The 10,528-nt window shown below is 33.6% G+C and overlaps 1 long non-coding RNA gene across 2 annotated transcripts; it reads right to left on the reverse strand.

Moving 5' to 3' along the window:
- Nucleotides 1–6,099: 6,099 nt before the first annotated feature.
- Nucleotides 6,100–8,831, reverse strand: LOC133816554 (uncharacterized). Of its 2 annotated transcripts, XR_009885328.1 has the most exons (4): nt 8,680–8,821; nt 8,217–8,269; nt 7,952–8,093; nt 6,100–6,149 (listed from the first exon to the last, which is right to left on the reverse strand). It is a non-coding gene; the product is annotated as an uncharacterized LOC133816554 (long non-coding RNA). The 2 variants fall into 2 exon arrangements; XR_009885327.1 differs by lacking the exon at nt 6,100–6,149 and having other exon boundaries at nt 7,880–8,093; nt 8,680–8,831.
- Nucleotides 8,832–10,528: the final 1,697 nt, after the last annotated feature.

Genomic DNA, 10,528 nt, shown 5'->3' on the forward strand with positions numbered 1-10,528 from the left:
CAAAAACTTCAATGAATTCTCAAATATCCAATCCAAAATTCCAGCTGAAAATTAATAGAAAAATAGGGAAAAAACCCTCTTCAATGGTAGAATACAATCCTAGACCCTTAAGGCTTGATTCCCTAGCTTGAATCCTCAATTGGAGCTTCAAAAATTCAAAAAGGAAAGAGAAGGAAAGATGATCGTGAGGAGGAAGAAAGAGTCTCTGTTTTTGGTTTAGTTTTCTATAGCCTTCTAGTTTTAAGTATAACCCATTATCAAAAGACCGAAATTCCCCTAGGTCATATTTATTTCCTTAACAACCCCAAGGAAAAAATCTTCCTTTCCTGCCTGTCTCGTTAATTATAATTAACATCCTCCAATTCCCGTTATTCCCAATATTCTCAAATGCTAATAAATCATATCCCATTACCTTTTAATTCCTGGTAATGTACTAATTATCAAATTACCCCGAGACTCACCCTAAGCCCCGAAATTAACCCCATTATGACCAAACCGCTAACTTGTATTCAAAGATCGTCTCATGCCGAATAGCTTGAACAAATCCACATTATAATGTGGCCTCAACCATAATTCACCAACATGCATGAAAATATACAAATATGCCATCAACGGGCCAAATTACCAAAATACCCTTATAATGAAAAGTGGACCCACATGCATTTATCATCATATAATAGTATAATTCACATAATCATGCATATAATCATTTAATGGCATAATAAATAAATTATGGCCCTCCCGGCCTCCTAATCTAACCATTAAACCTCATTAGGGATTTTGGGGCATTACATCGACAACGGAGATATGAGTTGCACTTGAGACAAAATTCAAGGCGGAAGAGGAAGGTACCAAAAAGTTTTTGATATCTCAATATTTTGATTTCAAGTATTTTGGTGATGAACCTATTCTTCCTCAAATACATGAATTGCAAATAATTGTTAACAAATTGAAAGTTTTGATGATTGAGCTTCCCGAGGCCTTTCAAGTTGGTGCTATAGTGGCTAAATTACCACCAACTTGGAAGAGCTATAGGAAAAGAATCATTCATAAAAATGAGGATTATTCTTTGAAAGAAATCCAAAAGCATATTCGAATCAAGGATGAATCGATATGTAGAGATAAACTTGTGGAGGGGTCTAATGGAGAGATTTCCAAAGAAAATGCGGTGTCACAACCAAAACATCCCAAAAACAAATGGAAAGGCAAGAAGGGTAACGAGACATCCTTGGGTTCAAGAACCAACCCAAACAAGTTTAAGGGCGAGAAAGGTCCTTGCTTTGTGTGTGGGAAAAAGGGTCACTACACTAGAGAGTGTAGGCATAGAAAAGACCAACAAGGACATAAGGTAAACGCAACTCAAGAGGAAAACATAGTTGCTACCCTTAGTAAGGTGAATGCAGTCCAAGGAAAGGTGAAAGGGTGGTGGTATGATACATGTGCCATCATCCATGTCACCTATGCCAAATCATTGTTCAAGACCTTTGAAGAGTCAAAGGACAACCATGAGATTCAAATGGGCAATGAGGGCAAATCCAATGTACTTGGCAAAGGTACCATTGAAGTCTTTTTCACCTCTAACAAGAAAGTTACATTAGTGAATGTACTTTATGTTCCCAAAATGAGTAGAAACTTGTTAAGAGGTGATTTGCTTGGTGATCCCAGCATTAAAGCCGTTTTTGAGTTCGGTAAACTTATTCTTACCAAATCCAATGTATTTTTGGGAAAGGGGTACTCTTGTGAGGGTATGGTTAAGTTGTGCACCAATGATGTAACTTTCAATGTTATCAATAAAAATACAAATTCTGCCTATATAGTTGAGTACGATTCTTTATTTTTGTGGCATATTAGACTATCTCACATAGGTTTTTCAACCATGAAAAGAGTAGTAAAATGAGGTAAATGTGAAACATATGTTGAGGCAAAAATGATTAAGAAACCATTTCCTAGTGTAGAAAGATCATCTAATTTACTAGATTTAATCCATAGCGATCTTTGTGAATTAAATGTTGTTTTAACTAGAGGTGGTAAAAGGTATTTTCTTACTTTTATAGATGATTTTAGTAGATATACCTATGTGTTTCTTTTAAAGCATAAAGATGAAACTTTTGATGCTTTTAAAAGTATATAAATTAGAAGTTGAAAATCAACTTAATAAAAATATTAAGGTGCTAAGAAGTGATAGAGGAGGAGATTACTTCTCTAATGAATTCCATACATTTTGTGAAGAAAATGGTATAATTCATGAGTGCACCACACCTTATATACCACAATACAATGGTGTTGTCGAAAGGAAAAATAGGACTTATCTAAAGATGATAAATTCTATGTTATGTTGGTGTTTTCTAAGTTGAATTTCAACTTATGGGCTAAAGCGTTGTTAACCGCTTGTCACATTCTTAATCAAATACCGATGAAGAAATATGATGTATCTCCATATGAGTTATGGAAAGGAAGAAAACCCAACATAGGGTACTTCAAAGTGTGGGGGTGTCTTGCATATTGCAAGAAAAACGAACCTAATAGAGTAAAGTTAGGTTCAAAAGCCATAAAGTGTCCTTTTGTTGGTTATGCCAACAATAGTAAATCTTATAGGCTATTAGACTTAGAGTCTAATATTGTGATTGAATCTAGAGAAGTTGAATTCTTTGATAACATGTTATGTGATAACAATTCTCAAGCTTCACCATCTCTAAAGGAGAATTTGTTATATGAGAACAATTCTCAAGCTTCTACATCCATAAATGATTCTCAAGAGGAGAATTATCAAAAGAATGTAAAGCAAACATTTGAACTTAGAAGAAGTCAAAGGTTTAAAAAGGAGAAAAGTCTAGTAGTGGATGAGATAGATTCTCAACGAATTTCATTCTACATGGTAGAAGGAAATAAAGAGGAAGTCATTAGGAAAATTCCTATTGTACTTCTAGTTGAGGATGATCCTAAGACTTATAAAGAAGCTATGCAATAGAGAGATAGTGCATTTTGGAAAGAAGCCATCAATGATGAGATGGATTCCATTCTTTCCAACAACACTTGGGAATTGGTAGATCTCCCATCGGGGTGTAAGCCAATTGGGTGTAAGTGGGTATTTAGGAGAAAATACCACACTGACAGAACTATCCAAACCATTAAAGCTAGATTAGTAGCTAAAGGGTTTAGGCAAAAAGATGGCATCAATTATTTCGATTCCTATGCGCTTGTTGCAAGAACAACTTCTATAAGAATTTTGTTCGCTTTGGCTTCTAGACACAACTTGTATGTTCATCAGATGGATTTCAAAACGACATTCCTTAATGGTGACCTCAATGAGGAGGTCTATATGGAACAACCCGAAGGGTTTGTCATACCAAAATATGAACATAAAGTATGTAGACTTGTAGATTTCTTATATGGATTGAAACAAGCTCCTAAGCAATGCCATGAGAAATTCGATCAAGCCATCATGTCTAATGGGTTTAGGCATAACAATGGAGACAAGTGTTTGTATTCCAAAACCTGTAAGGGATATGTGATCATTGTTTGCTTATATATGGATGACATGCTTATTCTAAGTGATAGCATGAAAGGGATAGAAGAAATGAAGATCTTTCTATCATCAACCTTCAAGATGAAAGATCTTGGAGAAGTTGACACCATACTTGGTATCAAAGTAAAGAAACATAGTAGATGTTTTGCGTTAGGGCAAGCCCACTATATTTAGAAAGTAATTAACAAATTTAACCTTCTCAAGGTTAAAGATGCCAATACTCCATTCGATCATAGTGTAAAACTAGAGAAGAATGAAGGAAGAACGTTGGCTCAATTGGAGTACACTAGTGCTATAGGGAGTCTTATGTACACTGTCCAATGTACTAGACTTGATATAGCATTTGCAGTAAGTAAACTTAGTAGGTTTACAAGTAATCAATGTGTGGATCACTGGAAGGCTATTGGAAGAGTCCTAGGTTTCCTCAAGAAAACCAAAGGACTAAGCCTTCACCACTCCAAATTTCCTTCAATCTTAGAAGGATATATAGATCCAAGTTGGATATCCAATCTTGGGGACAACTTGTCACTACTACAAAATTGACATGGTACACTGGTTTTAAACCGTCGTATGGACTCTCATACGTCGGTTCTAATACCGTCATCTCATGCAATGTCATGCCATGTAAAGCATGAAATGACGGTTTAAATAAAGGCGTCATCTCCTGTCATACATGAGACGATGGTTCCTATACAAACGTTGTCTCTTGTGGTACATGAGACGATAGTTTCTGTGCAAGTGTCATCCACTGTGGTGAATGAGACGACAGTTTCTATGCAAGTGTCATCCACTGCAGTAAATGAGACGACAGTTCCTACTCAAGCGTCATCCTCCTACAGTACATGAGATGACAATTTATGTGCAAGTATCGTCCCCTGCAATACATAAGACGACAGTTTTGTGGAGACCGATGTCCCATATAGAATATGAGAATTTCTTTCATTTCTCTATTTTCAACCACTATATTCATTCATAATTTCCTGTGTAATTACAACATAGTTCAGACAGAATCAACAGGCAAAAATAATCAATAGAACTCAGTATGTTCCAAATCTAAAAATTACAAGATCAAAATATATAAGTGCTAACTCACTTGCTAACTAAGAACTACAATTAGTATATTTTTTTAATTCTCATTTCAAAAGTGACTCTAACTATGACTCATCCGCTCAAGAAACTCTAGCTATGATTTCAAAAGGTAACTCTAGCAAGCCTCTTAGACCCCCCGCCCCCAACAGGCTTATGAAAGTAGTCTCTTTGTGTGACACCTCGAATCTGGCCTCGAACTTAACCGAGGTGCTCAGCAGTACCTAACACTTGTGTTAGGATGTCATTTGTTCCGATCTCAATCAATTTGCCCTCTTTTCTTTGCTCAAGCATGTCTTCCTGTACAAAATTTAATCAATTATTTGTTTGTAACTAAAATATAAAAAAATTACCAAAAGTCATTTAACGTTTTACAACATACGATGGCCTCTCCCATGACCTTGTCACGCTCGGTGGCATAGTTGCCAGAAGAATATTTTCTGGCCTCCTTCCAGAGTATAGATCGATCTCTCTGCTCTGTTGTGCCCCACTTAGCTTGCTGCATATAATAGAATTAGGTCAATTTTAACATCAAATGAATAAACACATAAAATCAAGCATAATTCTTTCTATATATGTACTTACTAAATCAGCTTCCAATTCAGTATAGCTATGGCGTGAAGTCTTATGAGAGTATTGTAAATGATTACGCCTTTCTTGTTGTAATTTTCTAAAATCTTGAAACTCTCACAAATACCACAAGTAAATACTTCCACTCTTACAAATAAATCACAAGTAATAAAACACCACATTCAAAGAAACACATATTCAACAAAATCATTAATATTCAATCATTATATGCAGATGAAAGAACTCCTAACAGAGTTAGCAATGCTCATACATTAAAAATAATATCTACTGCTAAGGAAAGTATAAACGCAACTCAGAAACTAAAAGATAGAATGAAATAGCAAAATCATCACAACTACTTTATAATCTTAGGGATCAATGTTTTTGCTAGTATCATACATCAAAATGTTTATATCTGACTATTACTGTGGGAGTTCATTGCACGACTGTAACTAGCAAAGTCTTAACAAAACTTTGAGGTTAGCTGAGATCACAATATGATATTTGTTTCAGAGAAGCCAAAGCCTCTTCAGGAATCTCAGTTCATTCATGATCGGCGGATCAGGAAATCCTTACTACTACATACATAGAAGTAACATAATTCTAGGCTATTGGGTTTTGGAAGAACCTTAGTAGGAGTAATGATAGTTCTATTGCATAGTCATAATAGTAAATTTTACTTTCCCAGTTTTGCAAATACTTTTCACATCTAAAGTTTCTTTATTTGCACTTATTAAATGTGTTTAGAAAAAATTGAATACTTGATCAAGAGAGCATTAGGATAAAGATATCTATGGAATCATTCTGGACATTGGAGGGATTTTAACTTTTTCCATATAAGAAAGAAAAAGATTCTTACAATTTGTGGCATTATCCTCGTTCATTCCTAGAAAAAGAACAATGTCTTGGATGCTTAATGTAGAATAAGCAGACTGCGGCAACTGAAACATTTTCTTTGTGTAAAGCTCTACAAGATGTTCAGAAGCCAACATTTAGGAGGACAACATGAAAAATGAAATAAAAATTATAATAATTGTTACACTACAAGGTCTCACTAACACTACTTCTGAAAAGCCTGTCAATTCAAGTTGCTGCCTTATGTTCACGAGGAATATAACATAATAACAGCAAAGACAGTTTTACAAATATTTTCAAGTACAGACAAGATTGGTATGTTTCAATATCATGTTAACATGCTATTATGCTCCATTAATATGACTTTAGTACTATGATAAATATATTCTACTAAAACAATATTGGCACAGGTTTCCTTCAACACGTCCATTGCCATACTAGAGAAAATGTCATTATTAGACAACAACATCAATAAGAATCCAAATGGCCTAATTCTCCTAGAACAAGATGAAATAATGAACTAGGCTCTCTATTCGCCAAAAAACATTAAAAATAAAATAAATAAAAGTTCTTAAGTAGAGGATCGCATGAAAAGATCAGAATTGAGCATGGAAGTTAGAAAATGTGTAAGAAACATATATACAAGTAAAACTAGCAATCAATATGTGAGAGAACACTGACATATTGGGTAAACATTCTTTCTAAAATAATAAATGAGCAAAATCAGGAGCAATTTTAGCATGGATTGACCAAGATGTGTCACACAGCTATTCAAACTATTGCAATAATTTGTTGAGGTGGCTGAAGGCTAATGTCATTAATTACGGCCACATTATAAAACACCACAACCTTATCTTCGTCTAAATTATTAATGTGATATTTCTTTTCACTGGCTCCATAGTAGCTATGTAATAGCTCTCCAAGTTCAACATCTTGGATTGCACAACTAGTCTCGAGTATAGCACATTGCAAAAAAAAAAAAAAAACATTTTTGAATCAATTTTCACTTCCCAATATAATTCATAACCATCTACCATCTTTCCACTCATTAACTCGTAGGGATCATTAGGAAGAATGATTGTATTATGAGAATGTATCAAAAAAATATCAAACAGAACAGGATTTCGAGAACTTGCCTCTCCCTCTCTCTTCACCCAGCCAATTAAACTCTCTCTAGGAAATAGCTCAGGAAATATACAGTAAGCACACAAATAGCATGACAGAAATTTCCAGATCCAGTACCTTGATCCTTGAGAATGCCCAGGAGGCCACTAAGGGAAAGATATTTTTGCTAAATCACAGATGCAAGGGACTAAGCAGCCATACCAAACTCTACTTTGCCAGATCATATAAGATGGCATTCTGAAAATGCTTTGCATTCGTTATAATTAAACAAGCTGCTACTCAATTATAATAGACGAGATGGAGATCCCATAGTCTATAAGAGCTTTATAAGTAGAATTTAAGTATTTAACCATACTGTAAGAAAGTTACACTAGCAAATTCTACTTTGTCTGACAAATGAGATAGTATTTTGAAAAATCTTCGCACTCATTATGAGTAGCCATCCTGTAACCAATTATAATAGATGCATAGTATAACCCATAGTCTACATTAAAAGAGCTTATACCTATGATTTAAGTAGTTAGCCCTACTATTAGCAAGTTATTCAAGAAAATTCTACTTCACTAGACAATAATATGGCATTATAAAAATTCATCAAGATTTTTTATTTAATGAAACTAGGCTCCCCACCTAACCCCAGGACCAGAAAACTGTAGATATCGCTATGTGGATGCCCATGGGAGGCTGGGACCTCAAAGCTTGTTTCTCTTCCCCCGTGATTCCCTTTTCTCTGTCATCTTTCTAATTCTCCCAAGTACACAGAGGATAAAGAAATAGTGGAAATCTTACTTCATTGTTGTCAATCACAAATTCACAATTAGGACAGGCTCTAGCTGGGTTGCTTTTCCAATTAATTCTTTCAAGATCATGGTTGCTAGATGCACTCTTGATCTTTGTAGAGATTATGTTACCATCTACTAACCATGATGGTCTGCACAAATTACACCAACAAAATTGCAGTAAGAATTATTGTTGTCACAAGCAACATATTAAGAACAAAAAATTATCGCAGTCTAGCTTTAAAAGATGGAGCAAACTTTTACAGTTTAGTTACAAAAATGTGGAACACTTCAAAGAAGCTATCAAAAGAACGAACTTCATAATTAGCTTTCAAAAGAAATTTAGGAGAAGTTTGATTAATAGCTATGGTGGAAGGTAAGATAGCAAGACTTGAGAACCAAATCAATCAAATTAAACTTGGACTGCAACATGAACAAGAAGCAAAAGAAGAATCAAATCAATAGTAGCCCTTCTACAATACATGACCGTTTCTATAGTCTTATAAACAAATCAAGGTAAGATTTAACAACACAAAACTCTACAAAGAGACCCAATTCGACATTCTGAATCTTCAATCCCAAAAATCAAAAGAAAGAAAGTTGAGAAGAATTATCGGGAGTTTGAACTTTGAGAGGAAAAAAAATAAAGAAAAGGGAAAGAAAGCAATTGGGACTCCAGTGATTGCTCTAATCGTGTGTGAGATATGAACATATATGAGAGAGGGCGGAGGTCCATACCTGGAGAATCCGTAGTGCACCTGAGGTGTTGTCGCCTGAGAAGGAAGAATCCACTCGTCGGAGAATAGAGGTTGACTCCAGTCACACAAACTGTTGTGGATGTCGAGCAATGTCGGGGCTGCTGTCCTGGGGTCGAACGGCGGCTGGGCTACTGTCTTCGGGTGCTATTCGGGGTTGTTGAACGGAGGTGGGGGGCATCGTCATGGAGGAGGTGCTGTGCGCGAGGTCAAACGAGGGTGGAGGGGGTCACGATTACTGGGGCAATATTTTAACCTAGAAATAAGTCATTCTTTAAAAAATAAAGTAGAGAAAAAATAATATGTTTTTAAAAAAATAGTTTTTATTAGTTTTAAAAGAAAAAAATAAAATTAATACTATAAAATTTTAATAAGTATCGGTTGTGTTTAATTGGTAAAAAAATTTATATTGTTTGGTAATATTTAAAAAATAGTTTTTTATTTAATTAATTAAAAATTTAACAATCAAACATAAAATATGTTTGGTAACTCTATTTTTATTTGTTATTTTTTAAAATTTTAATTAAAATTGATTAAATATAATTTTTTCACTTTCAAAATTTTTTAAACTGTTTTCGACTTTTTTTTTTATTCTTCTATTCTTCAAATTAACATCTCATATTGTTAAACAAAAAATAAAAATAAAAGTTATCAAATGTATTTATTATTTTTTATTTTTAAAAACAATAAATGCGTTTGATAACTTTTATTTTTATTTTTTCTTTAACAATATGAAACGGGGTGTTGATTTGAAGAAGAGATGAAACAAAAAGTCGAAACGGTTTAAAAAAAATTAAAAGTGAAAAAAAATTCTATTTTCAAAATTTAATGAATTTTAATTAAAATTTTAAAAATAATAAATAAAAATAAAGTTACCAAACACTGTTTTATGTTTAATTCTCAAATTTTTAATTAACTAAATAAAAACTTATTTTTCAAGTGTTACCAAACAACACCATCATTAATGAATTTTAATAAAAGAAATCTTATTTTATTAAATATATAATAAGTAATTCAATTATCATTTAATATTACAAAAAAAGTATTAAAAAATTTAAAAATTATTTGAATAACTCATTTAAAAACAAAATTCATTCTTTAACTAGTAGCTATTGTGTGTTGCAAATTATTAATTAATACTTTTTATTAATATATTTACATAAAATATGTTAAATTATATTAAAAAAAATACAAATTAAATTAGTACTTGATTAGAAAAATTGTATTGCATTAGACAGCAGTTTAAGTAGAAATGTTGTCTCATGTTAAAAATAGGCATGTTACAACAGTCTCATTAGAACTGTCGTTTCATGTGAGTTTTAATTTGCATGGTACAACAGTTTGTGAGCGACTGTTGTGTCATGTATATTTTTAACATGACACGACAGTTTTACTACAAACATCATCTCATGCATGTCGTCTAAGTACAATTTTGTAGTAGTGTCCACAACTGGTTGGGTATTTACACTTGGTGGGGGTGAAATTTCTTGAGGTTCCAAGAAACTAACATGTATATCTCATTCTACTATGGAAGCATCGTTTATAGCTCTAGCTGCTACTAGCAAAGAGGCCGAATAGTTGCAGGATCTATTGATAGAGATATCCCTAATCAAAGAGAATGTATCCACTATATCGATACATTGTGATAGCGAAGCGACATTGGGTAGAGCATACAACGGAGTGTATAATGGGAAATCTAGACACATTAGTCTAAGGCATGGATATGTAAGAGAATTGATTCAAAGATGAGTCATCTCAATATCATATGTGAGAACAAGTGAAAACCTTGCAGATCCTTTCACTAAGCCACTAACAAGGGATTTAGTGGCTAC

Source organism: Humulus lupulus, chromosome 2, assembly GCF_963169125.1.
Source record: "Humulus lupulus chromosome 2, drHumLupu1.1, whole genome shotgun sequence".
NCBI lineage: Eukaryota > Viridiplantae > Streptophyta > Magnoliopsida > Rosales > Cannabaceae > Humulus > Humulus lupulus.